Here is an 11,913-nt window from a genome sequence, read left to right on the forward strand (position 1 = left end):
TGGACCCCCATAACAAAACCAAGGCTCAAATGGTCACGGAACTGGTGCAATTTGAAGCAGGCCAAGCCCGGTCTCAGAGCCCAGTGGACGCAGGAGCCAGCATAAGCGAAAATGGTGCTGCGGCCGAGTTCCAACCACTGTATACCAGCAACCAGGGCGAATTGGACCCCCACCTGCAGGCGGCCTTGGAACAACTCCCCGCTGACGACCGTGATGGACATCTGATGCTGATCCAGCAATACCAGCGGGAGGCCAAAGCCGAGCTGAGCAGGAGGCAGAGAGAGCTGAGCGGCAAGCGGACCGGCAGCACCAGCTGGAGTTAGCCCAATTCCAGGTGTTATGGTCGTCCCAGTCCAGCAGCGAGCCCAACAGCGCTCAGACCCCTGAACCCCGGCCAGAGCACTTTCCTGTGATGGAAAAGGATGGGGACTTGGACACTTTCCTGCAGGCCTTTTAAAAAGCCTGTAGACAGTACCGGCTGCCTGGGGACCAATGGGCCCGATATCTGACCCCAGGACTAAGAGGCAAAGCTCTGGAGGTGTTTGCTGCTCTCCCTCAAGAACACGATGGTGACTATGAGGCCATCAAGCAGGGCCTGATAACCAAGTACCAGCTTACACCTGAGGTTTATCGTAGAAAGTTCCGGAACCTCCAAACCTCCAACGTGGCCCACACAACAGCTACGGCGATGTGGTGCATGGACTCGGGACCCACTTTAACCAGTGGACCCAAGGACTTTCAGTGACCACCTTTGCACAGCTGCGAGACCTGATGATCAAAGACCAGTTCTTACATTTTTGAGGTGCGACAGTTCGTGATAGACAGAGAGCCCAAAGACGTTACTAAAGCAGCGCAGATTGCTGATGCCTATGTGGCCAACCGTAGATCGGAAGTGCGGAAAACTGTCACCACCAGCTGGAGAGGGGGTAAGCCTGCAACCAATGCCAGTACCCCTGCCAGCCAACACAACAGAGGCCCTGTCCTCGTTGCCAACAGCATCAGACCTACCACCGACCCTCGCCAGTGTTTTTGCTGCAAGCGGATGGGTCACATCAGCGCCCTGTGTCCAGAGAAGCAGAGTAACCCCCCAGTCAAGGCTCCAGGGCCTAATGCAGCAGTTCTTTTGGTGGGTGGGGCAGTTGGGTGTGTGACAACGTGCAGCACATCACCGTGGGGGGCCATGTCGCTACAGGCCTCAAGGACACCGGGGCTGAACGAACCCTCATCCTACCCGAACTGGCGGCCCCTGAAGAGATCATTCTGGAGAAAACTCTGACTGTCACAGGGATTGGGGGCATCCGCTGTCCCCTGCCAATGGCCCGGGTGTATATAGATTGGGGTGCCAGGAGCGGGGTGAAGGAAGTGGGGCTGTCTGATAACTTGCCCACTGATGTTTTATTGGGGACTGATTTGGGGAGCATGGTTGCATACTATGTCCCTGACTCCTCAACCCGATGCTGATGATAGCAATGAGAAATTGCATGTGTTACCTGGCAATGCTTCACCGAGTAATGATGTACTTGATAATGATTTTTCTGAAAATGCCGAGGGTAATACCGATAATACTAATGATGAAAATATTCATGTTTTACCTGATTTGTTTCCTAGGAATGATGTGTTCACAAGTGCAGGAGTGCCCAGCCACATCACTCTGTGGGGTGGGATGGCTGAGGAACACCTAACAGGAGCAAGCGATGGTGCTAAGGGAAATGGGGAGATACATGGGAACCGTGAGGAAGGTGATGCCGTACAACTGATCAGTGCCACAGAGGAATGTAACTGCCCCATAAGTAGCACTGCTCCTGGAATGTTGGGGGTGGATGGGGAGGTGGTACCCATAGCAGCGCCGGCTGATGGGTCTGTGGAAATCCCCGGGGAGACAGCCTATGTAGCTGCTGTCACCCACAGTCAGAGTGCCCGGAATGCAGATAACGTTCTGCCTTCTGGTCCCTCCTCAGTCACAGGCGTGACTGAACCAGAGATGGACCCAGAGCAGGTCCCAGAGGGTTCCCTTGGGGAAGGGACCCTGACGTCGCTTCTGGCTGCCCCTGGCCAGGAGTTCCAGGCTGCTCCGCACTCAGATGGGAGCCTGGAGAATTTGAGCACTTTGCCGAGACGCCAACCATCGTGACAGATAAGGAGAGGGTGTTTTGGAAACGAGGGAGGTTGTAGCGGGAGACAATACAGGGAAAATCCCAAAAGGAGTGGTTGAGGGAAAGACAGCTGGTCGTCCCGCATCAATTCCAGAGTGAGTTGTTGTGGATTGCCCATGAGATCCTGCTCGCTGGACACTTGGGAATCAGCAAAACTAATGCCCGGCTGTCTCAACACTTCTATTGGCCCAAGATGGGGACAGATGTGACAAACTACTGCCGCTCCTGTATCACCTGCCAAAGAGTGGGGAAGGCCGGGCCTGATCCCTTTGCCCGTGATAGAGGAGCCTTTCCAGAGGATCGCGGGGAACATTGTGGGCCCGCTAGCCGTCCCCAGCAGCTCTGGAAAGCAATACATCCTCACTATGGTAGACTACGCTACTCGGTACCCAGAGGCAGTGGCTCTGTCCTCAACTAGGGCAGATAAGGTGGCGCATGCACTGTTGGCCATCTTTTCACAGGTAGGATTTCCCAGGGAGATGCTTACCGATCAAGAGACCCAATTCATGTCTCGCCTAATGGAGGCTCTCTGTAAGAAAATGCACGTGAATCATCTTGTATCGAGTGTGTACCACCCACAGACCAAAGACTTCTGTGAACGCTTCAATGGTACCCTCAAACAGATGCTACGCATGCTGGTTGAGACCCAAGGACGTGACTGGGAGCGGTACCTCCCACATCTGCTATTCGCTTACTGAGAGGTTCCGCAGGCCTCAATGGGGTTCTCCCCCTTCGAGCCCCTGTACAGCAGTCGAGTCCAGTAACCCCTTGGGTTGGTAAGAGAATCCTGGAAAGTGGAGCCGAACCTTTCTGAAGTGTCCATAGTGGAGTATGTCATGCGCTTCCGTGACAAGATGCAGACCTTGATGCAGTTGGTGCATGACAACATGGTGCAGGCTCAGGCTGATCAGAAGCACTGGTACGGTCAGAATGCCTGAGAGCAGAGCCACCATGTAGGTCAAAAGTTGTGGGTGCTGGTCCCCGTACCAAAAGATAAGCTTCAGGCAGCCTGGGAAGGCCTGTATGTCATCCGCCAACAGCTCAACCTAGTCACCTACGTGGTCACGCTTGATCACACTTGGGGTAGGCGAAAGGACTTTCATGTCAACATGATGAAGGCTCATCAAGATCGTGAACCTTATGTCCTACTGGTCTGCAGCCTGCCCGAAGACGGGGAGGAAGACCCCCTCCTGGACATGCTGGCCCAAGCCAAGGCCGGTGGGTCCATCGAGGATGTGGAGATAAGTGCCTTGCTAACCAAACCCCAGCGGTAGCAGATTCGGACCAAGCTGGAACCTTTCTGGGCCATGTTTTCTGTTGTGAATTCTGCTCTTGGGCTCCCTCCGGTGGTTATGAGTGGTAGTGCTGCTGTCTTTGGATCGCAGCATTTGTCAGGTGTGTCCACTTATTGCAATTTGGACTGGGCTATTTTAGTCTTGCTTGGTCCTTTAGTCAGTGCCAGTTGTCCATTGTTTTTGGAGGATTCACATCCCTGACTGGTCTCTCCTGTTTGCTGTTCTTTTCATCAAAGATAAGTTCTGGCTTTGTTTTTGCTGTCCACATGCTGTGGGCCTTATAGTTCTGTGAATTTTCATGTTTTGTCTTGTCCAGCTTTGTCTGTGTAAGGATTTTTTTGCAGCCAAGCTGTATCTCTGGAGATGCAGATATACTCTCCATGTCTTTAGTCAGATGTGGAGATTTGTATTTTCTGTGGTGGATATTTTCTAGTGTTTTAATACTGACCGCATAGTACTCTGTCCTATTCTTTCTTTTTAGCTAGAAAGGCCTCCTTTGCTAAATCCTGGTTTCAGTCTGCGTATGTCATTTCCCTCTCCTCTCACAGTCAATATTTGTGGGGGGCTGTCTATCCTTTGGGGATTTTCTCTGAGGCAAGATAGTTTTCCCGTTTCTATCTTTAGGGGAAGTTAGTCCTTAGGCCGTGTCGAGGTGTCTAGGGAGCGTTAGGTACATCCCATGGCTACTTCTAGTGCGGTGATAAGTTCAGGGTCTGCGGTCAGTACAGGTACCACCTTCTCCAGAGTACGTCACATGCTGCTCCTAGGCCACCAGATCATAACAGTTTTCCAACCGACCTGGAAGGACTGAGTTAGCGGTCCACGAGTTGGACATCGGGAATCATGCCCCACTACGGCGAACACCCTATTGGATCTCCGACGAGGTGCAGCAGGATATGCGCCAGGAGATCGATAAGATGTTACAGCTGGGGGTGATTCAACGGTCCAAAAGTGCATGGGCCTCACCTGTAGTTCTTGTGCCAAAGAAGGATCAGACCACCCTGTTCTGTGTGGACTACAGGGTGGCTCAACGTCATCACAGCCTCTGACGAGAACCCAATGCCTCTCATCAAGGAGCTGCTTGAGAGGTTAGCTGGTACAAAATATCTAACCATAAGGATCTGAGTCGAGGATACTGGCAGATTCCCCTGAGCCCGAGGCGCAGGAGAAGTCCACCTTTATCACAACCTTCGGTCTGTACGAGTCCACGGTCATGCCCTTCGGCATGAAGAATGCCCCTGCCACTTTCCAGAGGATGGTCAATCACCTGCTTCAGGGACTGGAGAAGTACTCGGTGGCGTACCTGGATGACATTGCCATCTTCAGTTCCTCCTGGGGTGAACACCTGCTGCACCTTGAGGAGGTGCTCAGGCGAATTTACCGAGCCAGTCTGACCCACCCCCTGGACCAAGAAACAGGTGATGTCCTTCCTGGGCACTGCAGGGTACTATAGGCGCTTCGTACAGCACTATAGTAGCCTGGCAAAACCCTTGATGGACCTCACCAGGAAGAAGCTACCCAACATAGTCAACTGGACCGACGGCTGTGAGGGGGCCTTCCAGGCATTGAAAACAGCACTGTGCAGTGCTCCTGTGTTGAAAGCAGTCGACAGCAGTCAACCGTTCTTGGTGCAGAATGACGCCAGCGAGTTTGGCCTCAGTGCTGTGCTCAGCCAGGTCGACTCGGGGAACCACGAGCACCTCGTGTTGTATTTGAGCTGGAAACTTCTACCGAGGGAAGTGGCCTATTCCACCATCGAGAAGGAGTGCCTGGCCATAGTCTGGGCCCCGCAATGTTTGCAGCCCTACTTGTACGGTCGCACCTTCACTGTGGTGACCGACCGCAACCCTCTCCTCTGGCTACATGCCATGTGTGGAACCAACAGAAGGTAGCTATGCTGGAGCCTTGCCCTCCAGCAGTACAATTTTACAATCAAACACAAAATGGGCAGGGAGCATGGCAATGCAGATGGGTTGTCCTGCCAGGGTGAACCTGTTGAAGACGAATCATGTGTATATTCCAATTACAAATAAAAAGGGATTAACGGTGAAAATTGACTTACGATTCTTTCATATCATTCAATGGTATGCCGTGTGTTGGCTGGGGGAGGGGACCTTCACCTAGTTTCAGGTCAGATTATACAGCCTGTCGTAGCTGAATCCACCGGCAAAAGATGCTGCTGGAATCCTGTCTCACTAATATATCTCACAGCCCAAAACCCAGGCACTCCTGTTGTGAATTCCGCTCTTGGGCTCCCTCCGGTGGTTGTAAGTGGCACTTTTGTGAGTTCTGCTATTGGGCTCCCTCTTGTGGTTTCAAGTGGTATGGCTGCTCCTTGGATTTAGCTGTCAGCAGCTGCTTCTACTGATTGTCTTTTCTACTCGGCTATTTATGCCTGGCTCTTTCCTTCAGCCAGTGCCACTTGTAAATGGTTCCTGGTTGGATTCACATCTCTTTGGATTTCCCTGTTATCCTGACCAGTTCAGCAAAGCTAAGTTCTTGCTTGCTCTTTTCTGTCCACATATTGTGGACTTATCCGTTCTGTGCTTTCTATGTTTGTACAGCTTATCTGTATGAATTATCTCTGTGTTGCTTGAAGCTCTGGGAAGCGGATTTACCCTCCCTCCACACCTTTAGTCAGGTGTGGAGATTTTTGTAATCTCTGCGTGGATTTTTGTAGTGTTTTATACTGACCGCACAGTATTCCATCCTGTCCTATTTATCTAGCTAGACTGGCCTCCTGTGCTCATCCTGGTTTCATTCTGTGTATGTCTTTTCCCTCTCCACTCACAGTCATTATTTGTGGGGGCTAATCTATCCTTTGGGGATTTTCTCTGAGGCAAGATAGTTTTCCTGCTTCTATCTTTAGGGGTAGTTAGCTCTTAGGCTGTGACGAAATGCCTAGGGAGAGTTAGGAGCATTCCACGGCTACTTCTAGTGTTGTGTTGAGCTTAGGGACTGCGGTCAGTACAGATACCACTTCCTTCAGAGCTCGTTCCATGTTGCTCCTAAACCACCAGATCATAACACACTCCCCCTGTGGTGACATAACTTAGAAGCTGAAACCTCCTGTTTACTTACAATATGAAAACATTTTTTGACGCATATCTCGCTGTAGGAACCTCGTATCTGGAATACACCAGGTTCCAGAGGTGCACCACATTGGGGTGGTTCTTTTAAGTGTAAGCACGGCGTGCTTACATGAACCGCTTAAGGAGAAATCCGCACTTTGCACTCATTGCGTTTAGCTGCTAGCACTTACAGTGATTGACAGATCTACCGTTGGACATTTGTAATATGTACTCCTTATATTTCTAGCCCAGATTGGTGGCCCAATATATCACTATAATAGAACAAAGAAATCCCTGCCGTTTGGAAGGGACTTATACTAGTTTTAACTGGTACTAGATGGATGAATTGTCTGCTGCAGCTACAAGGACCATAAAAATTGTTTTGGGAGGGGGAAATGAGGGGTTTAGGATTCACACACACACACAAGCTTCAGGCAGAGAAAGAAGAGGGGGGGTTGGAATGGCCCGCAGAGTGTCTTGTTAAGTTACGTAGATACCAGTGATGAGCGAACATGCTCGCCACTACTTGTTACTCACCCGATAGTTAGCAGAGCACACTAACGTTAACAGGGTAAATAAGAGGGTACATATATAAAGTAAAAAAATAATAAAATAATAAATAGTCCGTATAGATGTATACCCTGAGAACACCCAGTGTGCCAATGGTGTAGTGAAAACACTACATTACTTAGAAAGAGTCATGCTCATCCCCTAGAATAAATCCCAAAGAGCAATCACCACAGAGAATGCAATCATATAATGTTTTATTATTTATCAATAACAGACCATACAAAAATACCATTAAATTAAAAAAAAAATATATATATATATACAGTGGGGCAAAAAAGTATTTAGTCAGTCAGCAATAGTGCAAGTTCCACCACTTAAAAAGATGAGAGGCGTCTGTAATTTACATCATAGGTAGACCTCAACTATGGGAGACAAACTGAGAAAAAAAAATCCAGAAAATCACATTGTCTGTTTTTTTAACATTTTATTTGCATATTATGGTGGAAAATAAGTATTTGGTCAGAAACAAAATTTCATCTCAATACTTTGTAATATATCCTTTGTTGGCAATGACAGAGGTCAAACGTTTTCTGTAAGTCTTCACAAGGTTGCCACACACTGTTGTTGTTATGTTGGCCCATTCCTCCATGCAGATCTCCTCTAGAGCAGTGATGTTTTTGGCTTTTCGCTTGGCAACACGGACTTTCAACTCCCTCCAAAGGTTTTCTATAGGGTTGAGATCTGGAGACTGGCTAGGCCACTCCAGGACCTTGAAATGCTTCTTACGAAGCCACTCCTTCGTTGCCCTGGAAGTGTGCTTTGGATCATTGTCATGTTGAAAGACCCAGCCACGTTTCATCTTCAATGCCCTTGCTGATGGAAGGAGGTTTGCACTCAAAATCTCACCATACATGGCCCCATTCATTCTTTCATGTACCCGGATCAGTCGTCCTGGCCACTTTGCAGAGAAACAGCCCCAAAGCATGATGTTTCCACCACCATGCTTTACAGTAGGTATGGTGTTTGATGGATGCAACTCAGTATTCTTTTTCCTCCAAACATGACAAGTTGTGTTTCTACCAAACAGTTCCAGTTTGGTTTCATCAGACCATAGGACATTCTCCCAAAACTCCTCTGGATCATCCAAATGCTCTCTAGCAAACTTCAGACGGGCCCGGACATGTACTGGCTTAAGCAGTGGGACACGTCTGGCACTGCAGGATCTGAGTCCATGGTGGCGTAGTGTGTTACTTATGGTATGCCTTGTTACATTGGTCCCAGCTCTCTGCAGTTCATTCACTAGGTCCCCCCACGTGGTTCTGGGATTTTTGCTCACCGTTCTTGTGATCATTCTGACCCCACGGGGTGGGATTTTGCGTGGAGCCCCAGATCGAGGGAGATTATCAGTGGTCTTGTATGTCTTCCATTTTCTAATTATTGCTTCCACTGTTGATTTCTTCACTCCAAGCTGGTTGGCTATTGCAGATTCAGTCTTCCCAACCTGGTGCAGGGCTACAATTTTGTTTCTGGTGTCCTTTGACAGCTCTTTGGTCTTCACCATAGTGGAGTTTGGAGTCAGACTGTTTGAGGGTGTGCACAGGTGTCTTTTTATACTGATAACAAGTTTAAACAGGTGCCATTACTACAGGTAATGATTGGAGGAAAGAGGAGACTCTTAAAGAAGAAGTTACAGGTCTGTGAGAGCCAGAAATCTTGATTGTTTGTTTCTGAACAAATACTTATTTTCCACCATAATATGCAAAAAAAATGATAAAAAAACAGACAATGTGATTTTCTGGATTTTTTTTTCTCAGTTTGTCTCCCATAGTTGAGGTCTACCTATGATGTAAATTACAGACGCCTCTCATCTTTTTAAGTGGTGGAACTTGCACTATTGCTGACTGACTAAATACTTTTTTGCCCCACTGTATATATGCTTAAAATTATGTTAAAATATATATGAATATAGCTGAATATAGCAGTGCCTGTGGCTATCAGGTGGCCCTATAATATAATTTATGTGTCCATATAATAATCCTAATGGCCCAATGTGATCAAATCAACTGCGCTGATGAAAATGAAAAAAAAGGGGGAGAAGTAAGTGTGGGAAATTATAAATTGTTTATGTGCAATATAAGTAGTGCATAGTAAAATTGTGCACAATTAAGATGATATAAAATCAAGTGCGGTGAAAAAAACGCCGATAAGAGGACCATACAGGAGGACACTTACTTGTATAAGTAATATATGTGATTGCAGGGACCACCAGTAGCACTCCAGGGTGCCCTGGAGTGCTACTGGTGGTCCCTGCAATCACATATATTTCTTATACAAGTAAGTGTCCTCCTGTATGGTCCTCTTATCGGCGTTTTTTTCACCGCACTTGATTTTATATCATCTTAATTGTGCACAATTTTACTATGCACTACTTATATTGCACATAAACAATTTATAATTTCCCACACTTACTTCTCCCCCTTTTTTTTCATTTTCATCAGCGCAGTTGATTTGATCACATTGGGCCATTAGGATTATTATATGGACACATAAATTATATTATAGGGCCACCTGATAGCCACAGGCACTGCTATATTCAGCTATATTCATATATATTTTAACACAATTTTAAGCATATATATATATATTTTTTATTTTTAATTTAATGGTATTTTTGTATGGTCTGTTATTGATAAATAATAAAACATTATATGATTGCATTCTCTGTGGTGATTGCTCTTTGGGATTTATTCTATGGGATGAGCATGACTCTTTCTTGTTACTCACCCGAGTATCGCTATGCTCGTCGTACTCGGCGAGCATTTTTGGCATTATTCGGCGGTAACTGCAGTCTCCACCCAGCAGTTTTGGTGGACTTTAGAAACCCAATCACCATGCAGGGATTGTCTGCCAGGCCATGAAACGCCGCAGCCATCTTTGTTGTGATCGTCCAGTGATTGGCTGGGCCGTACAGCATCATCCTGAGTATAAGAGATCCGGCGCCGCCCTGCTCTCCGCATTCTGTTCCTGTTTCAGTTAGAGTAGGTAGAGCTGCTGCCGAGATAGGGTCAGAATCGTGGTTTTAGAGTTAGTGTAGGTCTGCAACTCTTACATCCACAACTCCTCAGAAACCAAAATTCCTTTTTAGGGCTAATTCGTGGGTCCCGATATTGCAGTGCTATGTAGGCAGGGCACAGCATATCCACATCAGTGCAAGGCCTGCAGGCACTGCTTGTGCGTCCATTGCTCCCACTGCATCCTTCCTAAAGCTCCATAACTGCCTGCTGCTGCTGCAGCTTATTTACTGTCTATATACCTTTTTTCAAAATTTCTACCCCCGCAAAAAATATACAGTCTGTTCTGTCAGACTGAGGCCTGTTGAATAGTTATAGTTTGTCAGGCATACGTAGCATAGTTGTGTGTGCTACCCTTGTGCCCCTTTTTTTGTGTGTTTTAAATTCACCAAAAAAGGCCTCATATATCTGAGTGCTCCAAGTTTGATCATTGGAGGCCGGTGTACTTATTTTTTGGCTGTCTGATACTCAAATTCTATACAGCACTATTTCACATAAAAAAAAAAAATGAGAGGCCACAGATTTGCCAGTGTGGTATTTCCGTTACAGCCGTCATATATCTCTGTGCTCCAAGTTTGGTCATTGGCATTAAAAAAAAATTGAAAGGCCACAGATTTGCCAGTGTGGTATTTCCGTTACAGCCGTCATATATCTCTGTGCTCCAAGTTTGGGCATTGGAGGCCGGTGTACTTATTTTTTGGCTGTGTGATACTCAAATTCTATACTTAGCTATTTAGCATAAAAAAAAATTCCAAGGCTACAGATTTGCCAATGTGGTATTTCCATTGCAGTCGTCATACATCTCTGTGCTCCAAGTTTGGGCATTGGAGGCCGGTGTACTTATTTTTTGGCTGTGTGATACTCAAATTCAATGCAGCGCTATTTAGCATTTAAAAAAAAAATTGAAAAGCCACAGATTTGCCAGTGTGGTATTTCCGTTACAGCCGTCATATATCTCTGTGCTCCAAGTTTGGGCATTAGAAGCCGGTGTATTTATTTTTTGGCTGTGTGATACTCAAATTCAATACAGCGCTATTTAGCATAAAAAAAAATTGAAAGGCCACAGATTTGCCAGTGTGGTATTTCCGTTACAGCCGTCATATATCTCTGTGCTCCAAGTTTGGGCATTGGAGGCCGGTGTATTTATTTTTTGGCTGTGTGATACTCAAATTCAATCCAGCGCTATTTAGCATAAAAAAAAAAATTGAAAGGCCACAGATCTGCCAGTGTGGTATTTCCGTTACAGCCGTGATATATGTCTGTGCTCCAAGTTTGGGCATTGGAGGCCGGTGTATTTATTTTTTGGCTGTGTGATACTCAAATTCAATACAGCGCTATTTAGCATAAAAAAAATTGAAAGGCCACAGATTTGCCAGTGTGACATTTCCGTTACAGCTGTCATGTTGCAGCCATCATATATCTCTGTGCTCCAAGTTTGGGCATTGGAGGCCGGTGTACTTATTTTTTGGCTGTGTGATGCTCAAATTCAATGCAGCGCTATTTAGCATAAAAAAACATTGAAAGGCCACAAATTTGCCAGTGTGGTATTTCCGTTACAGCCGTCATATATCTCTGTGCTCCAAGTTTGGGCATTGGAGGCCGGTGGACTTATTTTTTGGCTGTGTGATACTCAAATTCTATACAGCACTATTTTGCATAAATTAACTTAAAAAAAAACCATTAAATACAGTCTCTTAGGTCAGGCTGAGGCCTGCCAGGTGTTTGGGTTTGAAAAATCGTAGATTTGCAGGCATACTGATCATTACATATTATTTCGCTACTAATAAAGACATTTGTGTTAAGCATTTGAAAT

This window comes from Ranitomeya imitator, chromosome 5 (genome assembly GCF_032444005.1).
Source record: "Ranitomeya imitator isolate aRanImi1 chromosome 5, aRanImi1.pri, whole genome shotgun sequence".
Lineage (NCBI taxonomy): Eukaryota > Metazoa > Chordata > Amphibia > Anura > Dendrobatidae > Ranitomeya > Ranitomeya imitator.